Genomic DNA, 16258 nt, shown 5'->3' with positions numbered 1-16258 from the left:
TTCTGTTTTTTTTTTATTTTTTTACATGAATCAGTATAAGGACGTTCTAGGATCAAACCCGATACCATTAAATCTGTTTATTCAAACGATAGCCCATAAGAACGAACCCCAGTACAGTCATATATAGTCATACAGTTTAGCGTTAATACGATCCACTGAGGAACATGATACTACGTACGCAGTGTCATCAGCAAATTGTAGAGAATATATTGGTGATTGAAGTTGTGACATATCAGCGACATATAAGATGTAAAGTAGGTGTGACAAAACAGAGCCTTGCGGCACTCATGCTAGAAGTACAAAGTGGTGGGATTGAGCCTGAAAGTGGTGGGATTGAGCCTGATTAATTTGGGTGAAGGCTGAACGGTGATTAAGAAAATTGGATATAAGTCAGACGTATGTTAATGGTAGAATGCGAAGGTAGAATTAACGTTCAAAAGAAGTTCTTGATGCCAGACTCAGGGCCGGATTTAGGCATGGGCCACATGGGCCCGGGACCAGGGCGGCAAATTTTGAGGGGCGGCAATTTAAAAAAATATATTTAAAAAACGATAAAACTATTGAAAATAGATATTTCACCAACGACTCAATAAAATAAGCGAAAGACTGTTTTTTGTAATGGCCGTGACTTCGATAATATTGTAGGAGATTAGTCGTAGCAAATATTGTCATAAGTTAGTTGGTTATTATCAAGTGAAAACATCAAAATACTTTCCAATCATTGTAGATTCAACGCTTGATGTTACCCACAATGAGCAATTATCTTTTATCCTAAGATACATAAATGAATCCGGAAATCCTGAGGAACGCTTTGTACAATTTTTTTTTTTTAAAAAAACAAGGTCATACAGTGAAAGAACTGGCTGAATCAGTTTTTGTATTTCTTGAGGTTCATGGCTTAGGCATTCAGAATTGTCGCAGGCAATCGTTCGATAGTGCATCAAATATGTCCGAAATATATCCTAGGTTAAAACTAAACTTAAAAAAAGCAAATTCATTGATATTTTATGTGCCATGCTCTGCCCATTCCCATAATTTGATAGAATCTGGCGCGGCAGAATGTTGTTATATCTCCAGATCATTTTTTGACTTATTAGGGCCTACAAGAACTTTATTTTCTTCTTTCTCGACCCATCGAGGGAATATTTTAGAATCATTTTTCAAGCCTGATGATAAGAACATTTCTATCAAATCACTGTGCATAACAAGATAGTCTGCCAAAGAGGATGCATACACAATCTTCAGCAGAGATTTTGAGGCAATTTCAAAGGCTCTAAAGTGTATTCTCAGCCAAGGTGAAAATGAAAAAACAAGGACCAAAGCTAAAGGGCTTTTAAGAAAACTTGTTTCTCCTGAAACTTCGTTTATGTCAGCCGTATGAGGAGACATTCTTAGTAGATTTAATTATGTGAGTGAAGATACAACCCATAATCTGACTGTAGCTATACACTTGTGAGTCTGTGCACATATATTATTATATTTGTGGATGAACTGAAAGGTATGTTTAAGTTCTATAAGATTCCTGGTGAGAAAAACTAAAGACTGCCCAAACTGTTCTTGAAACTGATGGTGAATGTATAGGAAACAGACCTAAAAGATTAAGAAAAATAAAAAAAAAATATTTGATGAATTAGAATAATCTCAATCAGAAGAGGAAAAGGAAGTAGAAGACCCAGATCATCGTCTTCAAGAAACCTTTGTTGTGGTCATTGAGAAGCTTCTTTCCGAATTGAACAAGAGAATTGCGGTCTACAATGAATTTCTCGGCAGATTTTTTTTTCATTCAAAACTATGCAACTTGAGTGCCAAAGAAATTACCACAAAAGCGACTTCTCTGCAGAAGTGTATGCAGCCAACATCGAGGAATCTTCGTTTGTTGTTGAGTGCCTTCATTTAAAAGGACTTTTAGCTCAAGAGAAGTTGAGAACTGTTGAAGGAATGTCACTATCGCAACTTAACAGATATCTCATCTCCAAAAAACTTCACAACTTATAATGGTAACCAAGAAAATTCTGTCGCTTTTTGTGGAGGTCTGTGTTCAATTGGCCCTCACATCGTGAGTTGAATTAGAATTGAGATAAGACGAAGGTCAGTTGTTGGTGTGAGTATATCCAACTCTACCTGGTTGGAGCACTTCAGTTACACCGTGAACTTGCGTAAGGACAGAGTGAACATGGAACCTCCACGGAGCGTCACAAGGACGTGTATGCTGTATGAGTTCAAACTGGGGTCAAACGCCGCTGCAGCGGGGCGAAAGATATGCCAGGCCTTTGGTGAGGGTGTCGTGACTACGCAGAGAGTGAAGTGTGTTTTAACAAGTTTAAGGACGGTGAGAAACACTTGAATACGCACAATGTGCTTGAAGACCAACACATGTACAAAATAAAGATCTTCAGGCAGCAATTGAGGCAGTGTTCAGACATGTAAGGAACTGGGACTACAATTCAGTGTGAGTGGATATACTATTCGGTAGCAGGAAGCACTGCAAGTTAGGGCCCCACATGATTTGAATCCGGGCCAGAAGGCAACTCGAGCAGACACCTGTGGTTCTTTGCTGCCTCGTCTGAGGAAGGAGCCATTTTTGGACAAGGTGTGACATGTGATAAGAAGTGGGTCTTGTACGAAGCTCCAGGGCGCCGTCATAATGAGTTAGTATCCCATCAGCCAATTCCAAAAGCACCCAAAACCAGCACTCCACCAGAAGAAGGTCCTCCTGTGTGTTTGGTGGACTACTCGCCACTTCGTGCATCGGGAACTGCTACCAGCTAGTCAGAGAATCAATGCAACTGTGTACTGTCAGCAGTTGAGCGATGTTCAACAAAAACTCAAAACTCTGTGGCCAGCACTTCTGAATCTCATAAGGGCAGGGTTTGCCCAAGTGGGCCCAGCCCGAAAAAACCCGGTGGGTTTTTTCGGGTTGGACCCACCTGAAAAAACCCACTTTAAAACCCACCTGGGTTTTTGACCTATTTGTTAGTATATTATTGGTACAACTAAGGTGATCACATTGTAAGTGATTTTCATGGGATTTTAGATTTTCCTTGGGCGAATTAGAGGCTTTCACGTTAAGGTAGACAACAACATTCAACATACGACCTTCATAAAGTTCTGAATGCACTGAATGAATTAAAAAAAAATACCTTAGCTTGAGATAGTTATAGAACAAATTAATGTATGGATTATGCTGAAAGCCTATTTGAAGTGCAATAAGCAATTTTGTACTTTAGAAAATATTTTCCGTGAATAGTGTGCTCGTCGACTCGGCGACACCGAGGGACGTTATCACTCATACGTTTGACGGGTTTAAGGTCATAGGTGCCGGTACTAATAGTACATGTAAATACATTAGTAAAACTATTAGTATTATTTCTTACCTTTGATGTAAAGCACAAGTTTCTTCAACTAAAATTTGGTTTTCCAACAATAACAGTTTAGTTCAGTCATTTGTTGCTACTCTTCAAATAATTATTCTGTAGAATCAACACCAGCAACAGCATAAAAATTCTTGTCAAATTTAAGAAGCTTAATGCTCGTGGTTCCGAAGACTATGTAACGCTTACTACAGAATTTCAAGTGCTGAGTTCAAATTTCCGTACTAGTGGAAGTTTCGATGTACACGCCGTGAAAGAAGTGCTCGGTAAATTAAACGCAGAAGGATCGGAAATGAATACTTCAACAATAAAACTATTTTACTCTTAAGTCTGCCATACGTCCCGTTTTTGGACCCGATTGTCCCGCGTCCCCGTAAATTTAGTCGGGACAGGGAAATGTCCCGTTTTTTAAACTCTGTTCCATTTCTGCTATCAATATCAGTTTCTTCGAAAAGTGAAAAAAAAAAAATCTGACATTGGCTGGAAATCCTGTAATTAGTGAATGAACAGTATGCTGTTGCATGTAACAGTTTCGAGGAAGTTACACCACCCTGTTCGACTTTATAGCGAGCGAAATTTGCAACGCTGTTTTTTCCATTGCACTTTATGGGAACTCGGATACTCTCCGGAATATTTAAAATAAAAAAGGGGGGGGGGGCTTTAAGTGTTTCTACATTTACAAACGCAGGGAAGATGCCTGACCTTTTCTCCAGCAACACATTAGATAAGTTAACAAGAATTATAATCTTTTTCAGAGGCTAGGGCATAGAATTGTGCTTTGGTCCAGGTCTAAAAAAAAATGTAAATCTGTTCCTAACAATTACACACGACACAAGGAGAAAAATCAGCTTTTCATCAGATTAAACTGACAAACGTAATTTTGGCAAATACAGCCATGTAAACAAATATTGCTAAAAGCGCGAAGAATATTGAAAGTAGATTGTACCACTGATTTAGATAATTTGCAAATTGTTTCCCTGTAAAGCATTTTTATAGCACATCTTAAGTTTTTAGGCATTTTCAGCCCGTACAATTAATTGCGGGGTACGAACAGAGAAAAGCAGCTGCTGCTTAGCGAAGTTTCGCCTATTATATTCTTAAAAATAATTAAATAAATAAATAAATGAAATGAAATCTTTTAGTTTTAGTCTCTCGGTTATGTCTGCTATGCTCAAGGTGACGGTGATGATGAGAAATGAATGAAATGACGGAATGAAAACAGTGGGAGGAAATATAAGAATCCCGAGAAAACCCACGCACAAGGTGTTTGTCCACCACAAAACTCACTTGACGCAAGCTGGGATAGGGACCCCATGCACCAGAGATGAACGCTCTACCACTGAGCCACCGCGGCCTATTATACTTTTGTTCATAACCAGACTACAGTTCATAGCATTGTGTTGGAAAGTTGAGGGGGGGGGGGATCTGAGGTGTCCCGTATTCTCATGGAGAAAATATGGGAGGTTTATTTACGCTGGAAGATGTTAATTTCATACAAGACATTTTGAAACATTTATTTATTTCATATAACATGAATTGTATCTTTGTTTTAAATTAATCGACACTTTTTGCTATTCATATTTGGCGAACGTCAGTCAGGCTTCTAGATAACTTGATCTACATCTGTCTGCCGAGCTCCTTCATGGCTAAGCGGTTAGTGTACGCGTCTTCGGCGTGGGAGACCCGGGTTTGCTTCCCGGAGGGAGCTCATGTGGTTCGGATTCCATGTTAATCAGTAGGTTCCGTCTCATATAGCCTCGCTGCTGAAAGGGACGTTAAACACAAAATCAACTCAACTCGTTTGTCTGCCTCTACCACACACACTACAGGGTACAACTTTCGGCCTTTTAAGTTAAAATTTTCAGAGTACAAGCACGAGACACACTAAATTTCCTGTATAGATTTTGGCGGCATACCAACGTAAAATATCAAAATGGCGGCCATTTTTTCAAAACAGCGAGTATCCACGCTACGAAGCGCAATTTTCAGTCTTTTAAGTTGAAATTTCGACGGTGGAAGCACGAGATATGCTAAATTTGCTGTATAGATTTTCTCAGAAATCGAATGTAAAATTTCAAAATGGCAGTCATTTTTTCAAAACAGCAGAGAGTAGAAAATTGTTGCAAATTGTGACAATGACGATCTTGAAATATAAATCACATTTTAACACTTTTACCCCAAAGACATTGAAATATTTTGAAAAAACCCGATTAAACCCGAAAAAAACCAATTAAACCCGAAAAAACCCAATTAAACCCGAAAATACCCGAAAAAACCCATATGGGCCCAGGTGGGTTGGGCTTTTTCAAAAAAGCCCGGTTTTTTTCAAACCCTGCATAAGGGTCCTCCTGTTACAGGATAACGCTAAGTCCCACTTGAGTAGGATGACCCTGGACACCATTCTTCGCCTTGGATGAGAAACATTATTGCATCCGCCATACTCCCCGAACATTGCATCATCCAATTAACACCTGTTCCATTCCTTGGACAATCACCTTAAAGGACGACAGTTCAAATTTCTAGTAGAGGTGCAAAATGCACTTTATACCTTCTTCGCTTCACGACCCACCAAGTTGTACCGTGATGGAATCCATGGCCTTCCAGAACGTTGACAGAAAGTCATCGATGCTGAAGAAGGGACTATTATTGATCTTCCAGGTACGTCTTAGGTGACATATCGATGTTCGAAGGCGATGGGTGACAAAGCGACAGAACTTTCTTGGTTAATTTTATATATCCTAACAAGTATTTGCCTTGAAGTGGTTTTATGTATGATCTGTCAGGAAAGTAAATGTACACCTATTTTTCGAGTCTGGCATTCCTGCGCTCCATCCGTGGAGACTATGAGAATTAAATCAATCAAATGTTTACTGAGGGGCAAAAAGAAAAGCTTAATCTGAATAAGACATTGCAGAGGGGCACAAGCTGTGAATACGAATAGTGCATTGTGTAAATAAAGGACGACACCGAAAGAGAAAGCCAGAAACAGCTGTTAAACTTACAAAAAAAGAGTAAAAATTGTCGAAGTGGGAACATAAAACACAAATAAAACAAATACGCCGACAACTAAACGGTCACCATGCCATGATCTTGGTGTAGTGGTTAAGGTGCTGGCTTACAAATGCAAAGGACCCAAGTTCAAATCCTCGGCAAGGACATTTTTAAAATTTTTTGTTAATAATACATACAACTCATGAGAGATGGTAAAAGAGGTCGTATTTAGTTTTTCATAGCAATTATTATTGGTAATGTTTAGTACTGATAATACTTTTTGTCTTTGCGTATTGCTTTTGTTCTTGTCTTCATTTCGAAAGAGAAGAATATCCGAACAAATGCCACCAAAATTCCTCATATTTTGAATGTAAACGCCATTTGCAATTAGTAAAGAATAAAAATTGAACGTTCCGAAGTAGCTGCAAAAAGTAAAAGGAAAAACATAGAAGTCGACCATACTCATGGTTACTAAAAATACAATTTCTACATGCCTTACACCTCCCGACCACGTTTCTACGTTAGCAAGTAAGAGGCTTGTGTTTAGGTTAGGCTCGTCAATACGTTTTGCAAAAGGGCACGGTTTAGCTCTGACGCACCACAGGTGCGAGAAGGGAGAAAAACACTTTTTCTCTCTCCCTCTGTGTGTCTATTTATCTATCTATTTGTATATATATAACGCTATTTGTGAATGCCATAACCACCCTAATTTTCAGCGGATTGAGACAAAACTTGGCACAAACATTAATTGCTGCAATATCTTGATGAGTTCGTTAACCAGAATAATCAGATGAAAATGTTCAAAATGGTGGCCCTTCAAACTCTTAAAAAGTTCCAAGGGAACCAAATTTCGCCCATAAATAGGTATTTAGAAAGTTTGAATAAATTTTCCTCTTTTACTGAAATATTTGTGTGCAGAAACTTATTTAAATATTGGACCCGATTAATCGCCTAAAGAAGGTTCACGCCCTTTCGCTACGGTCAGGTTTTTTTTTTTTTTTTTTTTTTGCAGGAGGTGGTTATCTTCCTATTGGAACAAGATGATTGTTACTGATGATATGAAATTACACATTGAGAGTGAATTAACTTGTGTAACGTGTTATTTGAAAGAATAATATAATAAATGTGCATTCCTCTAACACAGAGAACTCATGTATTTCGAGTTCGGGAGCCTGAATGGCGAGGAGTGTTATTTGATTTGCTTTTTAGTAACACATTGCATTGCAAATAAAGGTAGGCAACATTAGTGGTAAGTAAAACAATAATAATAATAATAATAATAATAATAATAATAATAATAATAATAATAATAATAATAATAATAATAATAATAGGTGTTGTTTGTGGCAAGGCAATATCTTCCTCAGTTCTTCTTCAAACGTAATGATTGTAACGCCATATCTCCCTTACAAACAAAATATTAGCAATTTATATCGAGAGAACGGGAAACTGTAGAGCGATGGGACCAACGTTGGACAGTATGCACTCATAGTACTCAGAAAAGTAAGCGATTTCAATTCAAAATGAACGAAGAGTGATTGTCATGGGTACTCATGGGGCCACGGCAGAGCCCTCTTTAGGCAAAATGTCGATAGCTTATATCGAGAAAACAGGAGGTGATAGTGGGATGGGACCAACGTTGGACACCGTGGACCCATAAGGCGCATCGAAAAAATTAGGGAGGCGGGCGCCAGCCAGCCGTACTTATTTCCACATAATAATATAAAATTATATTGTCGAAATACACACACGAGTTAGCTACTAATATTTCATATTATTATTATTATTATTATTATTATTATTATTATTATTATTATTATTATTATTATTATGTTATTATTATTATTATTATTATTATTATTATTATTATTATTATTATTATTATTATTATTATTATTATTATTATTATTATTATCTACAGCGTCTTTTCATTACGTGAGCATGTTTGACATGAAACCAAAGAGAAAATCCATCCTGTAGCGAAAAGAAACAATACTTTCTCTCAAATGGATAAAATATCAAGCCGAGATTGATTCGAACTCGCATGGACGGCGCGAAAAGCCAGTGCTTTGTCCACTATTTTTTTAACTGACTCACCGAACGCGTTTCAGTAACTTACTTATTGCTAATTTTACTTGCTTCACTCGTTTAACTTGCTTTTTCTAATAACTTATAACGACAGGGACACGAACACAGAAACATCGATAACAGTTAAAAATGATAAATGCTCTCCTGCCGAGAATCGAACCCGAGACTCCACACACCCAAGGCTCACGTGCTAGCCTCTAGACCAGCGGCGATGGCAACGCTCATTTCCTGTGTCGTTAGGGATTACGACCACTGTATTGCCAGCTATCACTTCTGTGGGTTGTATACTATGATCACATGTTTCTTCTTTGCTGGAAGAGTAAAACCTACATTATATGTAATACATGAGGTATTTAGACCTACATGCTCTTCATATAATGTAATAAAAGGGTCATGGTGTCGGATTTTAATACATGACGTATTGCAGTATACAACATGCTTTGCATTACTTGTTTGTTTGTAGACAGCTACTAGCTTAGTGTTCTGAAAGGTTGTGTATAAACTAGGGATAGCCCGTTCCGGAATTATTAGTTTTCGGACTCCCGAAAGTAAAGCCGGACAAATTCCGGAATTCGGAAAATTCCAATTTTGTAATAATTTCGGAATTCGGAAAAATCCGGAATTTAGAAATTTCTGATTTCGTTAACATTCCGGAATTCGGAAAATCCGGATTTTTTCGAAAGTCGGAGTTTTTCTCAATTCCGGAATTTTCTAAATTCCGGATTCTTTCCGAGTTCCGAAATTCTTCTGAATTCCGGAGTATAACTGAATTCCATAATTTTGCGAAATCCGGAAAGTGAAAGTTCCGCTTCTGAAAAATGAATTTATTTTGGTTAATATGAATCGTGGCGAAAATAAGTCTTTGACCAGGTAATGGCGACTGCTTTGAAAGAAATGGGGAGTATGAGAATTCAATCTGTCATATTTGTAGTTTCGTGTGGAGAAAGAACGAACTTGTGAACCAGTGGTTTAAGAAAAACTCAAGTTATTAATATAAACTTTGCCGACTTCATAAAAGAAATACGAAAGACATTTTGAATCGAAAAATATAACATACAAGTTTGCAAGCGGAGACAAAGAAACCTAACGTAACCAGACTAAAGACGGATCGTTTACCGCGTAGCGATCGCGGTTCAGTGGTCAAGGTGCTTCTGCGAATGCACGTTGCAATTTTTTTTTCTTACTTTAGAATTTTTGATGGCGATTGATCAGCGATAACATACGTTTTATTATATTCAGATATTTGAATACTCGGATGTTTCAATACTTGAACTATCAAATCTTCAGGAATAATAATAGTAATAATAATAATTATTATTATCTCGTAGAAGATTAAAAGCTAGAAGCCAAATTATCGCTCAGGTCATACCATTACAAGGAGAAACGTGACATTTGGAAAGAATATTTCGGTTTGGTTTAATGTTGCTCACGAGAAGAGGAGTTTCTCATCTCGTTTCTAAAACAAATAAAATAACATGAGAATTAACATTTTACATTCGAGACGGGTCAGGGCTAAATCAAAATTTTCGTCTCTCTTTGGAGATGAGAATCGAGACGAGACGAAAAGTATCGTAAACATTTCCCGTCTTGTCTCGATTCTCGAAATAGTGTATGTCCATTCTTTAAGTAACAATTGCTCTGTAGACTGAATCTCATAAGCTATTTCGTTACATTGTATTTCAGAGCTCATTGAATTATGCTCTGTGTAGGTATTTTTGTAGCAAAGCTTTTATATTTACCTCTGCATATTCTAAAAATTAGTTTATTATATGCCTTACTGTCGCGTGATATTCAGTTATATTTATTACAGTTATTTTCCTCAAAACATACTTTCACATGAAACTTCAATAAAAGGTTCTAGTTTTAAATGTTGGTAGTTGCAGAGGTGTCTCTCTATGGTACGAACCCTTTCCCCGAAATCTCTACTTTTAAGTAAGTTTTGCCAAATTTCAGGGCAAGTTTAAAACTATTATTATTATTATTATTATTATTATTATTATTATTATTATTATTATTATTATTATTATTATTATTATTATTATTATATCAACTCCATGTATAATCTTTAAAAGATATACGGTTTGTATCTGAATAGTAAAAGCTAATTGACTGTCGATCTCGGTCATCTGGAAGTCTTCAGGAGGCAAGGACATCGGTCACGTTCTGGGTTTGAGTTCCGAAGGAGTAAGTATTCGGGCTCGAGCAAAAAATTGTTAAAAGTTATAGGCTTCATCCAAACATATTCAAAACAGCTGGGACCGGGTTTGGGCTTCTCAACTGGCTCGAGCGGCTCGGCTTACAGCTCATTCAATATCGAACCGAATCGAGAAGTGAGCCGAGCCAACAGCTCACCACACCGAGCCGATTTGAGCTATCGGCTTAGTTGAGCTGAGTCGAAACGTGCTGATGAACTAATTTCAACTTAGCTGGCTCGAACCGGTTCACATGAGCCGAGTAGGTGACCCATCCCAACCGAGAAAGCTCGAGCCATCGGCTCAATTGAGCTGAGTCGATGGCTTGTTCCAACTAAGCCGGCTCGGGTCATCGGCTCATCCCAACCGAGCCGACTCGAGCTGTTCGCTCAGTTGATACGAGCCGAGCCGGTTGATATCACTACCCGAGTTGGTCTTCTGCTTGGGCTCAAGAATTCGACCGTGCAGATCTCAGCCTTGATTTTAAGAACTACAGTATATACTTATATTGGTGATTACGACATTTGAGGCTGTCTCGTAATAATAATAATAATAATAATAATAATAATAATAATAATAATAATAATAATAATAATTATAATAAACTCTTGTCTTCTCGTTATCTAGACGAGACGGGATACTCTAAAATTGCCCCACGAGATGCACTAAAATTACGAGATGAGACGCACCTCTGTCGTGAGCAACACTAAAAGTATTCCACATTACTGCTTACATTTCTCATGGCTTTTGCTTTCCAGTCTGATCAGGCCAATATTTCAAAACGAGTTAAAACGAGCTGAACGAGCGAGAGAGCCATTATCAAACTCAACTCAACTCGAAACTAGACCTCAAAAACAGCGACTTGGCTCGGAACTCAATTCAAGAAAATTACCTTTGACTCGACTCAAATTGTACTCGAGTTGAATTGAATTTTGGCTCGACTTGTGCTCATCCCTATTCGTGTTTGTATTTTATGTTTCCGCTTCAACAATGTCTACTCTTTTTTCTCCTTTTACCTGCTGTTTCTGGATTTCTCTTTCGGTGTCGTCCTTTATTTACACCGTGCACTATTCTTATTCCCAGCTTGTGACCCGCTTCAATGTCTTATTCAGTTTAGGCATTACTTCTTACATTGACTTCACATGTGATTGATTTAATTCTCACTTTCCGCGCACGACCGATGAAAATGTTTTATTATTATTATTATTATTATTATTATTATTATTATTATTATTATTATTATTATTATTATTATTATTATTATTATACTATTGAACTTGCACGGCGAAATTACTGTATAATACGATATCATTTCTGTAATTTTACTCCATTGTATGTTATTTAGTTTATTAATGGGCACTAAATTGTCTCCAGATCAACGAATAAATTAACTACGGCATGCACTTTGGTGGAAATATCATTGCAATAAGATTATTGGTTCGTTCCAAACATGTTCATGTAATGATATTTCCACCAAAGTGCATGCCGTAGTTAATTTATTCGTTGATCTGGAGACAATTTAGTGCCCATTAATAAATTAAATAACATACAATGGAATAAAATTATTGAAATGATATCGTATTATACAGTAATTTCGCCGTGCGAGTTCAATAGTATAATAATAATAATAATAATAATAATAATAATAATAATAATAATAAAATAATAATAATAATAATAATAATAATAATAATAATAATAATAATAATAATAATAATAATAATAATAATAATAATAATAATAAAACATTTTCATCGGTCGTGCGCGGAAAGTGAGAATTAAATCAATTACTTGTCAAGTCAATGTAAGGAGAAAAGCCTAAACTGAATAAGACATTGAAGCGGGTCACAAGCTGGGAATAAGAATAGTGCATGGTGTTAATAAAGGACGACACCGACAGAGAAATCCAGAAACAATAGGTAAACGAAGAAAAAAAAGAGTAGAAATTGTTGAAGGGGAAACAAAATACAAATACGAATAGGGATGAGCAGGAGTCGAGCCAAAATTCGACTTGACTCGAGTTCAATCCGAGTCGAGTCAAAGGTATTTTTCTTGTAGTACTTAAAATTATACTGTAGTTCTTAAAATTAAGGCTGAGACCTGCACGGTCGAATTCTTGAGCCCAAGCAGAAGACCAACTCGGGTAGTAATATCAACCGGCTCGGCTCGTATCAACTGAGCGAAGTTGTTGTATTACTATACATCTGCTTCCGCCCCTGTCAAATCTGGTCGATCTCGTTGACGCGACATATTTGCTTTTTTATACCCCTTTCATCGTTTACTGAACAAAACAGTAACTATTCTGAAATATACTACTGCGCATGCCTCGTAGATAAATATTTCTGATGCCAATAGTTTCCGTTTTGTCCAAGGAATGTTCTTTTTCTTATTCCCAGCATGACCCTTTTATTACATTATATGAAGAGCATGTAGGTCTAAATATCTCATGTATTACATATAATGTAGGTTTTACTCTTCCAGCAGAGAAGAAACATGTGATCATAGTATACAACCCACAGAAGTGATAGCTGGCAAGACAGTGGTCGTAATCCCTAACGACACAGGGAGAGAGTGGTGCCCTTCCCGCTGGTCTAGTCGGTAGCACGTGCGCCTTTGGTGTATAGAGTTCCGGGTTCGATTCCCGGCGGGAGAGCAACTATGATTTTTAACTGTTATCGATGTTTCTGTGTTCGTGTCTCTGTCGTTATAAGTTATTAGAAAAAGCAAGTTAAACAAGTGAAGCAAGTAAAATTAGCAATAAGTAGGTTACTGAAACACATTCAGTGAGTCAGTTAAAAAAAAAAGTGGACAAAGCACTGGCTTTTCGCGCCGTCCATGCGAGTTCGAATTAATCTCGGCTTGATTTTTTATCCATTTGAGAGAAAATATTGCTTCTTTACGCTACAGGTAGTCCACTCTTTTCGTATTTTTCGCTGTCGTTCACAGTTAAAGTAACTGACTATTATTCTTTCTACGAATGATGGATCTTCTCTTTGGCTTCATGTCAAACACGCACACGTAATGAAAAGACGCTGTCGATAATAATAATAATAATAATAATATGAAATATTAGCAGCTAACTCGTGTGTGTATTTCGACAACATAATTTTATATTATTATGTGGAAATAAGTAAGGCTGGCTGGCGCCCCCCCCCCCTATTTTTTTCGATGCGCTTTATGGGTCCACGGTGTCCAAAGTTGGTCCCATCCCAGTATCACCTCTCGATATAAGTTATTGACACTTTGCCTAAAGAGGGCTCTGCCGTGGCCCCATGAGTACCCATGACAATGACTCTTCGTTCCTTTTGCATTGAAATCGCTTACTTTTCTGAGTACTATGAGTGCATACTGTCCAACGTTGCTCCCATCGCTCTACAGTTTCTCGTTCTCTCGATATAAATTGCTAATATTTTGTTTGTAAGGGAGATATGGCGTTACAATCATTACGTTTGAAGAAGAATTGATTAAGATATTACCTTGCCACAAACAACACCTATTATTATTATTATTATTATTATTATTATTATTATTTTACTTACCACTAATGTTGCTTACCTTTATTTGCAATGCAATGTGTTACTAAAAAGCAAATCAAATAACACTTCTCTCCATTCAGGCTCCCAAACTCGAAATACATGAGTTCTCTGTGTTAGAGGAATGCACATTTATTATATTATTCTTTCAAATAACACGTTACACAAGTTACTTCACTTTCAATGTGTAATTTCATATCATCAGTAACAATCATCTTGTTCCGATAGGAAGATAACCACCTCCTGCAAAAAAAAAAAAAAAACGACCGTAGCGAAAGGGCGTGAACCTTCTTTAGGCGATTAATCGGGTCCAATATTTAAATAAGTTTCTGCACACAAATATTTCAGTAAAAGAGGAAAATTTATTCAAACTTTCTGAATACCTATTTATGGGCGAGATTTGGTTCCCTTGGAACTTTTTAAGAGTTTGAAGGGCCACCATTTTGAACATTTTCATCTGATTATTCTGGTTAACGAACTCATCAAGATATTTCAACAATTAATGTTTGTGCCAAGTTTCGTCTCAATCCGCTGAAAATTAGGGTGGTTATGGGATTCACAAATAGCGTTATATATATACAAATAGATAGATAAGTAGACACACAGAGGGAGAGAGAAAAAGTGTTTTTCTCCCTTCTCGCACCTGTGGTGCGTCAGAGCTAAACCGGGCCCCTTTGCAAAACGTATTGACCAACCTAACCTAAACACAAACCTCTTACTTGCTAACGTAGAAACGTGGTCGGGAGGTGTAAGGCATGTAGAAATTGTATTTTTAATAACCATGAGTATGGTCCACTTCCATGTTTTTCTTTTTACTTTTTGCAGCTACATCGGAACGTTCAATTTTTTTCTTCACTAATTGCAAATGGCGTTTACATTCAAAATATGAGGAATTTTGGTGGCATTTGTTCGGATATTCTTCTCTTTCGAAATGAAGACAAGAACGAAAGCAATACGCAAAGACAAAAAGTATTATCAGTACTAAACATTACCAATAATAATTGCTACGAAAAACTAAATACGACCTCTTTTACCATCTCTCATGAGTTGTATGTATTATTAACAAAAAATTTTAAAAATGTCCTTGTCGAGGATTTGAACTTGGGTCCTTTGCATTTGTAAGCCAGCACCTTAACCACTACACCAAGATCATGGCATGGTGACCGTTTAGTTGTCGGCGTATTTGTTTTATTTGTGTTTTATGTTCCCACTTCGACAATTTTTACTCTTTTTTTGTAAGTTTAACAGCTGTTTCTGGCTTTCTCTTTCGGTGTCGTCCTTTATTTACACAATGCACTATTCGTATTCACAGCTTGTGCCCCTCTGCAATGTCTTATTCAGATTAAGCTTTTCTTTTTGCCCCTCAGTAAACTTTTGATTGATTTAATTCTCATACTCTCCACGGATGGAGCGAAGGAATGCCAGACTCGAAAAATAGGTGTACATTTACTTTCCTGACAGATCATACACCAGCAATTAACTGTGCGGTGAAAAGATCATTTTCCAAACTGTCGAGTATCAAAAACTATTTTTGTGATCTACTTTTTCTCAGAATAGACTGGTTCATCTAGCTCTTTTAGCCATCGAAAATGACTTGACTGTTAAACTTGAAAAAATGAAATGAAATTTTCGAGTTTTACGTCCAACAGTTATGCAGGTTAGGCAAAAGGAGACGGTGATGATGAATAATGAAGGAAATGGTGAAATGAAGAAAGTGGAAGGAAACGGGAGAACCCCGAGAAAACCCACGCAAACGGTGTTTATCAACCACAAAGTTCACTTGGCGGGAGCAGGGTTTGAACTCGAGACCCTTAGCACCAGAGGTGAACGCTCTACCACTGAGCCACCGCGGCCCCTGTTAAATTTGATTTTGATGACGTTCTTCATGATTTTGCCAATGCCAAATCAAGACGTAAAGAGTTTTGATACACAGAAGTTTCAGAAACGTCATTTTGTAAATTTTTAGGTACAACAGTATAACTATTTATATCATTTAAGATTGTTTTATATTTTGCCGTCTTTTGCACCATGTAATGTTGAATAGGTTAGGCAGAAGCCAGGTAAGTTTTAACGACTCTACTCC

The 16258-nt window shown here is 37.2% G+C and overlaps 1 protein-coding gene across 1 annotated transcript in view; it reads left to right on the top strand.

Moving 5' to 3' along the window:
- The window catches only part of LOC145674580 (leucine-rich repeat-containing protein 51-like), a 76091-nt gene that overhangs the window by 18770 nt on the left and 41063 nt on the right, over positions 1-16258 (top strand). The gene's annotated exons all lie outside the window — the stretch shown is intronic.

The sequence above is a fragment of the Thermobia domestica genome, chromosome 17 (genome assembly GCF_964235325.1).
Source record: "Thermobia domestica chromosome 17, izTheDome1.hap1.1, whole genome shotgun sequence".
NCBI classification, from domain to species: Eukaryota; Metazoa; Arthropoda; class Insecta; order Zygentoma; family Lepismatidae; genus Thermobia; species Thermobia domestica.
The sequence above is the reverse complement of the archived record's forward strand: the minus strand, read 5'-3'. Positions and strand labels throughout refer to the sequence as shown.